This window comes from Zootermopsis nevadensis, unplaced genomic scaffold, assembly GCF_977971745.1.
Source record: "Zootermopsis nevadensis isolate Lab colony 2312 unplaced genomic scaffold, Znev_1.0 Znev_ptg000012l, whole genome shotgun sequence".
Taxonomy (NCBI): Eukaryota; Metazoa; Arthropoda; class Insecta; order Blattodea; family Termopsidae; genus Zootermopsis; species Zootermopsis nevadensis.
Window position 1 is genome coordinate 9811348 of NW_028259144.1, and position 12648 is coordinate 9823995.

At 37.7% G+C, this 12648-nt stretch overlaps 1 protein-coding gene and 1 long non-coding RNA gene across 4 annotated transcripts in view; one reads left to right on the top strand and one right to left on the bottom strand.

Moving 5' to 3' along the window:
* LOC110827656 (cell adhesion molecule 1) overlaps positions 1–12648 on the top strand; it is a 474923-nt gene that overhangs the window by 112870 nt on the left and 349405 nt on the right. Inside the window, exon 4 of one of the 3 annotated variants that reach the window (XM_087347883.1) lies at positions 11359–11446. The exons of the other annotated variants lie outside the window; for them this stretch is intronic. The gene's annotated coding sequence lies outside the window, so the exon portion shown is untranslated. The remainder of the gene's footprint in view (positions 1–11358; positions 11447–12648) is intronic. 3 annotated transcript variants of the gene reach the window in all.
* On the bottom strand, positions 461–5464 carry LOC110827658 (uncharacterized). Its single transcript, XR_002542438.2, has 3 exons — positions 5369–5464; positions 3457–3573; positions 461–623 (listed from the first exon to the last, which is right to left on the bottom strand). It is a non-coding gene; the product is annotated as an uncharacterized LOC110827658 (long non-coding RNA).

A 12648-nucleotide genomic window follows, 5' to 3' on the forward strand; every position in this document is an offset into this window, starting at 1 on the left:
TGTTGACCACACTAGTTACCAATCGTAAACACAACACACGGAGATCGATATCAATGTTAAAATTTCGTATTATAATGTGTATTGTTCTTTGTGGTATTTAAATGCTGATGATTTGTAACATGTTGTTTGTGACGTTGTTTATCACATTTCAAACGCAACAGACAAGTTTATAATTAGCCATTCTTCTAATTGCGAACTTTTGCTGTTAACAGTGTGTAATAATTGTGTTATTCTTGCGTATCAACAGAGTTCCTAGTTATTTTCATGGATATTATAATTAAGGTTGAGTCCATACTGTGCAGGTTCAATTTCATAAATGCTCTCTGTATTTGTTTCGCTCGCATCTAAACAGAAAGTGGAAAGCTACACATCGCCTTGTTAACATTTACGTTTGGTTTGGAGCAAAAACCCACACACTGACATTTGCTAGAATTTTACTTTTTATGTAATACTTACGCAGTTTCCACAACGCTTCTGACCCGAGGGACACGGTGTAGGCTGTGTTATAAGCCCGTGAAAGATAAAGCTCATCCTCTAGGGACATAAACCAGGAGTACGTTTGACGATGCTGGAAAATCCCTTCCGTTGTAATGTTAATTTTCACCGTGTATTCAGATGTTACACTGGAGTGAAAAATGCGACAGATAAAATCATGTCATCGCTAAACGTGTTGCTTTTCTACTAGAGCTTGTTTAATTAAGGACAGAGTAATGGCAAATTCAGCAAATGGCAGCCATTATGACTGCTGGCTTTGCTTGCCCTATAGAATATTAACAGTTGATTCTTGTTCCCATTTAATGTGTCCCTCACAACGTAAAGACTTCAGGAATTAAACTTGTAGGTCATTGAGGAGTACAAATAAGGGAACTCATCGCGCTGATGATGGAGGCAGCAAGGACCTTTGAAACGTTGGTAAGCTTCGACCATACTACACGTCAAAGCAACCAAGACAGCTATCTTTATGCTCTTTACCCAGAGAACCTGAAATTTCAGCAATAAATAATCTAATTATTTAAAAAATAAAAGTGTTGGAAATTAACCTATTTAACTGTAATTGTGAATAAACTGTCAAATGTACGAATATAATATGGGGTCTGTGAGACCACAGGTCTTGAAGGTTGAAAACGCTGATAGAGTCCATAAGCTTAAAGATTTGTTTTAATAAATGTAAAATTATCTTGTGCATTTTAACATGGTTTCTATTCCAAAAGAATCTTTTAATTTTGGCAGCACTATCTGAATACTGAATCTGCTAATGTTCGAAACTTGTCACCTTAAGCGCCCCAAATACATTAACTGCAACTCAAAATATTGGAAGACTTCAGACTGATGTCTGTCTCATTTTACGAATCTGTGTATTTATTGAACTTCGCTATTAGCGTAAATGGAGAAGAAAACCATGTGGTCAGAGTGAAAACAATTCTGTTTCTTTACCGATTTCTTTCGACGTTTTCCATATCCTACGATTAAAAACGCATTTTCATCTTACATTTCTCAAGGAAAGTTTTCCGTGGTCTATAAAAATATATCACAATACATTTTTATATATAACTCTCAAAAATAGAGATTACATAAACAAGGAAAACCAAATTTTTTGATGTGCAATTTTCTCGAAGTGTTTTTTGTAATGCCTGTTCAGTCTGATATCTTCCAAATTGTACACGTAGTGGCAATTTCAGTTTCAAGTACTTCACTTGTACTTGTCACGCAGCGGATGGGTGTTATAAATTCTGAATGTTGTGATCAGAATTTCGATGCATTATCAGCTCAGGAATTCCTTGCACCAACGCCATTAACTTACCGTTAGTGCTATTGATTCGCACACCGCAACTCTAAAATATGCAGTAGCGGATGCCTATAATTTCATGCCTCGATGGGGTAAAGAGGGACAGACTAGACTTGAGGTTTGTGAACCAAGAACATAACGGAGATAGGGTAGAATTAAACACTAACATCTTAGCATTACATTGTCATAACAGTTGACAAGATGTAAGGTAACGTTTACGGGATAACCTTATTTTGAGGTGTTATTTGTTAGAGTGAAGTAGTGTTTTATTAAAATCTCATTACACCGCGTGTATATAAGTTTGTGTGGTAATATTATGGCTAGTTCGTGTCGGGATAATAATTTGGTGGAACTGAAAACGTCTACCACTGCATTTCTGTACCATTCTCAAATGAGGCGTGCTACAGGATGGCTTAATTAACCACATTGACCGTTACGAGGGTCTCTGACTTTGACATTTTTGTACAAAAATATGTCTGCGCCAGAATGACGAAATAACATTCGTTGCAGACGGTGGCAACACTGATATTATTCCAATACACGTAGTATTGCGCGTATTCGAATTACAAGCAGTACAAAATGGCGTCGGACTTGTCACTCAGAGTGTAGAACAGCGCTGTTTCATAACGTTTCTGGTGATCTAGAGAATGAAACCAGTTGAAATTATCTGCAGGTTAAGTGCACAATGTGGGGAAGAGACCTTAGCACGTGCAACTGGTGCTATAAATTTTATGAACGCCTCGAACAGATCGCGTTAACCGACTACATGGTCACGTGCAACCAACTGTCATAGATGTGACATTGATATGATTTTGGAAAACAAACGAATCAAAGTGCGTGATATTGTATCCTCAGCGTGTTTTAGAATTGGAAGTGTATAGATAATTATTCGTGAACATCTATTTCAAATAAATGTGTGCACAGTGGGTTCCGAAGGATCGACAAAAAGACACGTATTTGTTTGTCTGCCGACCATCTGAACGGGATTTCTACTGGAGGGAAACGCATTTATGAAGCGAACAGTGACGTAACGACACATGGATACACTACTTCATTCCAGAATCAAAGAGGTCCAGCTTGGATTGGCGCCACAAAGCGTGGTGTCTTGAATTTTCTACGCAGTTAGCCTATGTCCTTCTTTTCTCCCGGCACAATTTCCTTGCCACGGCGATAGAAAAAATGTGTCAGTGTTGAAGGACAGAATGTTGAAAAACGTAATATTTTGGTGATTCTGACGTGTGTGTGTATCGTGTAAATAAAAAATCCTGGTTAACCTTGAATTCCCTCGTAAATAGGAACGTATGGATAATGGAATTTATTGCTTGTGCAAGTCGCATTTTAAGTCATGTTTAAGCTAATACTTCTTACGCTTTCAGTTCTGTTTCCTTGAATCTGATTGCTATTTTCACACCAGGGCTGTTTAAGTCACAAATTGCTATGGAGGTTACAGCAGATTGGGGAAAAAATACGTGAAAAGCTTCATAATTTTTACTTTGCAGCAAATATTAACTTTGTCAAATCAAGAATGTATGCTGTGCGGGTTACGTAACTTGGATGAGGATATATGAGAAATGCATACAGAATTTGAATCTGAAAACGAGAAAACTGGGTGTTAATATGGGGATATGAATCTTAATTACACAGGTTGTAAGAGTGTGGGCTGGCTTTACCTGACTCAAGATATGGTCCGGTGACGGAATGTCGTAAACACACTATTGGAATCTGTTGAGAAGTTAATCGGCTCTAAGTTCCTCAAGAATGTATCTTCCGTCTATGAGTTTCTTATTCTGAAACGTAAACATAAATAAAAGATTATATAAAGTAAGTAAAGCTGTCCCACTATACGCCATGTAGGCGCTTAAAGGGAGAGGAAGTATAGCTCCTACTCATTATTGACCTCGGCACTAGATGGGGGGGGTGAGTGGTCAGCATCACGCCCCGGCTGGCTTTACCCCCGGGAAATGACCCCGGTACCTATTGGATAAGAGGCTGGGTGGGCCCCAAAACCAGTCTGGACGCAGGGGCTAGAGGAAAAATCCTCTGCCCCCGTTGGTTTACTGTATTTAATTATTTTTATTTTTAAGTGACTAGCCTGACTACAACCATGACGAGCGTATTAATAGGGGTGTAGTAAAAAATCTGTCTGGAGTGTGATAATTTGTTTATGTGCATTGTTAGAGCCATCATTCTGCTGTTTGTGGATTACATCGTGTTCTAGTCTCATGTGAAAGTGAATGCTGTTTAGGCCTGTCAGGGATTACGTCTTTACCTACAAAATCCCAGGGAATTTCCGACGCGTCCATGAAGATATGCAAGTGAGGCCTGCTGTATCTTTTGCTGTTTAAAGGACTTTGGCCCTCTGAAAGAAATTTAAATCCGTTGAACAAAAGAATGTTTTACTGGGAAATCGTTGATTTAAATTTCTGTGGGAGATTCAATATTCTGTCATGTTTTATTCAGTGTTGCATCGAAGTTGTTGACAAATTATTGTTATATATAACATGGAAGAAACAGGAATACAAGAAAATCACTAGGATGGCATAAAAGCGAAATGTAAAACAATAAAAATCCTTTGTTGTTATATGAAAGCCAATTTGAAGCACGCTACTTTGTTCTCTCAGAGGAAATGGGCAAGGCTGTAAACATTTCAGCAAATAACGGAAAATGTAACGAATCAGATACAAAAAAAGTTACTAATGACGATAGATAACATTTCAGCAGCATTGCAGCTAGAAACAGGATACATTTTATTGTATGAATAGGACACGTCGTGACCGGGTCGGTGAAGAGACTTCTCCTGTAAATAAAATTGAACGTAATTCAGCCTTGTCTTCGGATGTTTAAAACATCTCTACCAATGAATCTAATTCATAGGTTTGCTGTTAAAATATGTGAGGATCGCAGAATATAAAACCCATGGAAAAGTGGGACGGCGGGTAAAGATTGATTTAGTTATTTCGTTAAACCGTTTTAAAGCTCGGACTAATTATTTGAACTGGTGACGTTATTTTGTCCCTTATCCTATATTTTGTACAGCTACCGTGTTGTTCTCTTATAGTGTAAGATTTACCCCGTGAGTAGCTGCATTTTTTCGAATATTGGTTTTGAACGTGAAAGTTGTGAGAGGAATAGGAAAATGGCCAAGAGATAAAGAATAAAGAGATCTAGTTGTCAACAGCTGTCTAGTAAAGATGTCATACAGAAATAAGGACGAGCATGGGAAGTAATTTTGGAGATGAAACTATGGGTAGGTAGAAACAGATGAGAAGCTTTGGCCGTCAGACGAAACACTTAAAGTGGAAATATATTTGAGGTAAGAGGAGAAATGGGAAGATATACTTTCTGCTTCCATACATAATTTTAGAAAACTATATACTTTGTGTTTCTAATGTCACTGTAACCTCGGTAATTTATGTTCCTGGAATGTATTAATAATTATCGTGAATTTATTATACTTAAAAGTAAACGTTTAGTTGACCACAGACGGCTCAATATTCGTACCAAATTCAGTGAAAAATTGTTAATGTTCTTTAAAACCTGAAACTGGGGACATAATCAGAGAACATAAATCCACATTCTTACCTTCAAGGAATGGAGATACGCTAACGGTACTGAAAAGTTGGACTTTTTTTCGAGCGCACTGATATTCTAAAGGTATTTTCCACGCCACGTCATGTTTGTCATTGTTGCACTGTCGAATGTGGTCATTGTTTAGGAAAAGTGTGTTCCAACAATGCCTTTAGATAATTGATGCAATAATATGACTGAAGGTAATTATTATGCAACAAGGCGTTCCAACAGTTATTGAACGTGTTCCAACAGAGAAGGGAAGAGACCGCTGGGAGACCTAGACGTAGACGGGAGGATAATATAAAGCGGGATCTATGGGAGATAGGAGTTGAAGGAGACTGGATTTTGTTGGCCCAGGACAGGGACCGGTAGAGGGATTTGATTGATTCGGTGATGAACCTTCGGGTTCCGAAAGCCATCTAGTTAGTTCCAACAGGGTAATCACAGTTCTCATTGTTGCGTTACAACACTCCCTGCCCGTGCGGGCTGTCTAACTTCTAAGAAAAGTGCGACCAGTGTATATATATATATATATATATATATATATATATATATATATATATATATGGGCCCGTAAGCTATTCATCAATTATGTTAGAGTTTGGAAATACATAAAACCCAAGACAGTGGATAATTTTTAAAAAAAAACCCAGTAGCACTGAATTACGTATCTCATGAGTTATTTGCTTGCAATCTCTGAAGGTGTACTTTCACTTGCTTGGTGGATGCGTGTGTGCTATATACATACCCTCGGTCCGACCCTTAACGCTAATGGCAGGAATGATCTCTAAGGCGAGAATATCACGTGACGTGTAACGTTGACAACCAACTGTTGCTAGGCAAAGCTGTGGACTCAGGCTGCCTGGGTTTGAATTGTAGTACAAAACTTGATTTGTAGACTGAAACCACTTTCGTAAAGGACCGTATCAATTTGTTGCAGGAGAAACACTCTTCGTGGCTGAAGCCATTTTTGACGAAATGGCCATAGAACTACAATTTATTAATTCTATAATGGGAAATAGTAAACTCGTGATTCTTTCTGACAATTTTAATTAAACGAAGATGTTATTCTTAGTTTGTGAAAAAATGTTAATATTCTTTTCCTTTAAACTGATTCTGTAACTATTGATCGAATTTCAGAATATAAACGTAAAATTATTTTCACTGTCTCATTGGGTTACAGATTTTCTTAATCTGAGGCTTAAATGACGCGAATATAAATGTTTGTGGCTCCCAACGTTTGAAAATTGTTTAAAATATAATATAGTAATGCCAGAAATGACTAATGAACGGAAAAATTGTTATGAGGAATTATTTCTTGAAACTGCTTATTCATAGTCCAGTGTGGTCCTTTTTCTTTCAATTAATACGTATGTGGCAACCTACGCTTTGGGAAATTTGGCGCTTCCTGGTTCCAGTTAAGTTGGCTATGCTTGTCTCTTAGTTTTGTCTCTCACTCCCGCTTCCATATTAAGTAGGGTGGGAGTATAGACCAAGGTGAACATTATCTGCGAACAAAGTTCGCAGATAATGTTTGTCAGATTAACGTGCGACGAGCGTTTCTTGTTAATATTTGCTGGCTTGAGAACATTGTTCTTGGGAATATTTGATGTTCCTTAGCAAAGCGGTAACGTTCAAAGCAAATAATTTGTATCCTTACCCACTTCCACACTCTGTTGTCAAAAACAAAAAGAAATTTTTTAAATAAATTATATATATTAGTGATAGGTAAAGGCAATGTAATAGTATCTTATTAATTGTTTTTTATCATCAGTTAAGAAACACAGTTCTGTTTTAACTATTTGAATGATGCCTGTATTCATATATTTATTTATACATGAATATTCAATGGTCCAAAAAATATTTACTTCCGTAGAACAATATTATTTACGGAAATGTTTGTGGAATAAAATGAAAAAGATTATAATATTAAGCTTGATGTCTAGCTTAATTCTTGACAGACTGAAGGTTAAAAGAACTTTTGGGGTGGGCATTGGGTATTAGTCGACATTGTTTGCAAACGTTGTTCGCTAACAATTTTGGCCTTGGTCTGTACTCAGATTTAGCCACAAATCTTCACATGATGTTTACCTTGGTAATTACTACAGATATGTTCATTCTAATCTAATTTGACCAAACACCAACGTATATCTTATGTTGAAATGTAGGTACGTGTAGATTAGAATAATTTGCTCGCACGGATGTTCAAATGTCTTCTGAAATTTAATTTTAAATCAGGTCTCAGAATTTAAACATTCACCATGTTACTCAGTTCTTTATGTTTAGTGTAGAAACATGCTCTCTTTCGTGGTTTAAATATTTATTTTCATATTGTGTTCTATTACATATATTTGTATTCTATGAGCATCATTGTTAACTATTTTAACTCTATGTACTTTCAGTCCACTTTAATTCATAATTCGTGTTATTTCCTTTCACTGTTGAGTGTCTATGTGTCTCTGTACTTCATTTATTATTGTGTATTCTTAAGCCTACTGCAAATATATCACATACTTGATATTATTGGTCATAATTAACGTGTCAAAATTCATGCTGCGATAGTTTTCCAATGTTTTATTTGAATTATTTGTCTGGTTTTGCCTCACAAAGTACTAGGTGTGACAATTAAATTCTCTGAATATCCCCGCGAAAGCTGTATGTAATTGCTTACGCAATAATGACTGCTGTTGCCTTCGAAGCAATCTCCTTGTGCACCAATGCACTTAGTAGGTCGATGTTTCCTCTGCTTGATATATTTCCGGAACCCCCTTTCTGGAATGTTTTTCAGGATGGTCGTCGCATGTCCCTGAATTTCGGCAATGTCTGAAAATCGGTGGCCTTTCAAAGCGGTCTTGAGTTTCACGCGGTGATATCTAGCGAATATGGAGGATTGTCTAATTTAAATATCGACTTTTTTTCCAAAAACGCCTGGATAGCGAGTCTGTCATGTACAGGAGCATTTTTCTTAATACAAATTCTAAGCATCAGACCAAAGTTGAGTTTTTCACCGACGAACAGCATCGGGTAAACCTTGCTAAAAATTTCCAAATAACAATTCTTGTTCACTGCTCTTCCTTGTTCAACAGACTCGAAGTGAACAATGCCCTTGTAATAAAAAAATACAAAAAAACAAAATCCATTTCTTTCGTCGTAGTTTTCCCAACCCTTTTTAAACCTTTTACGCCACTTAAAGGCACTCGACTTTTCATAGCATCAGCATCATTAGTCTTTGTTAACATCTGCAAGGTTTTACTCGCGCTCTTGCCAAACTTTGAACAAAACTCGATGTTAATGCGTCGCTCCAACAACCTGTCACTTTTTGCCGGGACGAAAACACACGCTTGTGCAAGTATGCCACTACTGTTGCCTTATTTGCAAGACGCAACCACAGGCATTTCGAAACACGTCGCTGCTTAGTTATTGCGATACATAAGAGAGCATTCCGGGAATTTAATTGTCAGACCGTGTACACTGCATAGCATAAAAACATGCCAGTTACATATTATTAATAAAGAATGCTAACACGTTATTTCAACGGATAAGTATTTTTATGGCTAATTATATAACTCCTTCAGTTCAAGGCGAATTGTGTATTGAAAGGTGCAATAATATTTATTCTGATTTATTATTCGTTTATTAATTAACGACTGTTTTAAGTAAGCTTGTGTAGTTTAATTAATGGATTGGAAACTATGTGGAATGAAATATCGACAGCCTGTTTTAGTAACAGCCTACTATCCCGACATCTTGGTTAGAGAGCAAATCCCTGAATCAAGATAATCGGCTGTGTGCAAAGATTTGAACACATGAAATCCTGAAGTCCTAACGACTCGACAATGGCGTTCGTTGAATACTGTTTGTAGTTTTACTATCTGTGAAACTCATAGAGCATAGTTCTTGAGTATCTGATAGTCGTTCAAAGAGTCAACAAATTACCCGTCTTTTATGGAACCCAGAATTTCATTACGGTATTCACGAAAAAATGTTTGCGGATTTTATCCTGGGTTGATTGTTGGTACTCATACGCTTAACTGTTTAAAATAAATAATTTCCAAATAACTTGCGATAAATAACGCGCCAGGCCAGTACATGAGAACCCATATAAAGGATTTACGTCTGATAAATATAAGGCAACTGGGTGACCGAAGGCTGGTCCCATGCTCCTGCACCCAGGAAAATGCGAGTCCCTTGACGGCCATTTCAACACGTCACGACCCACACGATCGAGCGTCGAGTACAGTATAATAAAACTTGCCAGCTTCACGCGTTACTGTCCAAAGTGGATGTCTTCCATTGGCTGAAATTCCAGGATCAGATTCTCATATCGACTTTGAAGATTGTTGTTACTATTTTCCATTATTTTTTTTTACTATTTTTGCATGTTTATTTATCAGCAGATATCATACATAACCATAGCTAATCTTGTACCGCGTCCGCGTCGCAACTTGAAGTGGCACAACTGTTTCATCACTACTTCTTCGACTTACATTGGTTACGACCTCTGACCTCTTTCACCTCGGAACTGATTATGAGATAAAGTCTTCGATATTTTATAGCAATGACAGACAACACAGGGTGCATGTGGGTTTCCTGTGTTAATTTGCCATTTGCAGAGAGCATCAGAAACCTACTAAAAAAAAGCATATCAACATGTGTTCGATTTTGCTCACATACAGACCTAGATGGCAGTGAAGTAACTAAGTAAGTAAGTAACTAACTAAGTAAGTATGTATGTATATATGTGTTTGTAAGCAAGCAAGCAATTACACGTGAACTGAAATGAAACGCAGATTACATTAGTTGTAACGAGACACTAGTTAGTTTTAATTTTTGGGAGACTTTGGAAACGAGAATATGGAATGTTCGGGACATGTAAAAGACAGAAGTAATTCATGTCTTACAAGATTGCTTACATTTTACACAGCAAGAAAGAACCTTGATTGTAGTAAGTTCCTGACGGGACGAGTAGATTGGCTGATAATTAAATGGATAACTAGCAAGACTGTTATGGAATGGTAACAAGAAGATTCACTGAGAGTACTGAAAAAGTTGAGGCAAGATGCGTGGGTAACATTTCTCAACAAGATGAAGAGAAGAGACCCAGCGTGACCTTTTTCAGAGAAGTATCATTATAGTGCAAATATAACAGGTCATTTACAACTGGAGAAGTCTACGCTCATTAACACTCACTACCAGTGGCAGTAGCAGAAGTTGTGACGCAACAGGTTAGGAATTTGGTGATCCAGAACTGCTTTGTGTTTGTTTTTGCACGGAGGGCACAAAGCCCGAACGAGTCTTTCAGCATCTTCGTGCAGAACAGGATCCGAAAGGTTCCGCATCACTGTCAGTGGGTATATGCTACAGTTTTTAAAATTTTTGAGTGCAGTGCTAGCCAAGTAAGAGTGTTTCAGCGGATGGAAGTAGACCGTGGGATCAATATGTTGACCGTCTGTCGCGATCGACAAACAGTGGTCAAGAAAATCAGATCTGGATGCTGAAAACCTCTTACATGCCTCGAAAGGACAAAAAAGAAGTTAAAGACGTGACCCAGCACATTCGTCTGGAATGCATTACGACAGTAGAATATATTCACAACCATTTCCCAATACTTTGATTTTTGCACACAAGCACCTTTCCTAAAGAATTATATATTATAGAAGCATGGAACTTTATCAAGAGCTTTACTATTATCGCTTAAGATCGCCCTGATGATGGAGGCAGCACGGACCTCTGAAACGTCGGTAAACTTCTACCAGACTACAAGGTGCAACAACCCAGAAGACAGTCATTTTAATTTTTGTTATAATTTGTTAATTTTAGTACTCCAGTTTAGGTTTGTAGTTGTAAATCTGTATTACGTTGCAATGTAAGGCTGCAAATAAAATTGTGTTACTGTTCACTCATTTTGTTAATTCGCGTATTGGTATACTCCTTTATAATCGTATTGGCTTATTTCCGTGGCTGTAGTACGTAGTTAACAGTATTTTTTCTGCCTGTTACAGGTGAGTCGTAACATCCAGAAACCGTGCGCTGCTGCACGATTGAGGACAGACTTTGTGTTGAGCTGAGTGTAGTGTTCAGGAATATTTGGTACGTATTTCATATACAAACTACTTTCTGTAACTCTGGTGTTGGATCTAGTGTCACTTCTTTAGATATTTATGTGTCGTAACTGCGTTTCGCGTAAAAGTGAGGTTATTGTGAATTTCGTGAATGAAACCATTTGATAATGGATTTGGTTCTCACCCCCGTGGACTATGGCAACCGAGGCTCAGAAAGGTCGTAGTGGGAGACGTAGACCGCCGGGACGTGTCGAGTTTTAAAACCGGTTCTGTTATGGGATATGACTCCAGGGACAGAGAAATATTGTCTAAAGGGAATCTGATGTCCCAACCTAATGAGCTCTCGGAGCTCAGACATTTAATACAAAGATAACTGAATGGCAGAGCGAAGGTTAAACAGGTTATAAACATTTATCCACCTCGCATACGGGATAATTGTGAAATACAGATTATTTGATTCTGTATTGTGGTTCTCTGTGCTATGTGTATGGTTGGGAGTAGGCTTGTAGGTGATTACAAACGGTTCTATTGAACATGCTGCCTCCATTTTCAGACCCCGACGATAAACGCAATTCGTTTATGAAAAAGCATGTACCATGCAACACTGCACGGTGTTAAAATTCAGAGGATAACATTTCAAATATCTCCTCTGTAAAAATTTAAATCTTATACGAATTTTGTATCTAAATAGATAAAAATCATACAGTCCGTAAGACTGCCTTAAAGTACTGTTTACTAAGAATAACAGACGCTATCTTAAGAAAAAAGTGTGTTTCTCTGTTGCCATAAATGAAGGACTGGGGAAGTTTTATGTTAAGACAGTGTTCTTTTACAAACGGTTGGATGTGCATGGCACGTAATGCACATGAAGATAAGAAATGCATGCAGAATTTTGTTTGAAGAACATAAAAGGAGAGAGACAATTCGAAAGACGTGGGCGTAAGTGGGAGTTTTATATTAAGATTTAACTTAGGGAAATAGGGCTGCTAGATGTGGAATGGATTGATTTTGTTCATAATAAGAACCGGTAACTGGCGTTAGTGAACCACTTGTTTCCATAGGAGGTGGGAATCTCCTAGAATAGCTGAGCGCTCTGTTGGATTCTGGAGGAGAATTCTACTCCGTGGGTTACTTATAATGATCTTGCACTCTGAACATGGGCATTCTTCATGACAAGCTTGTGGAACTTGTACTGGCTACTGCGGTCGCATAAGCCTGCAAGAAGTAAGA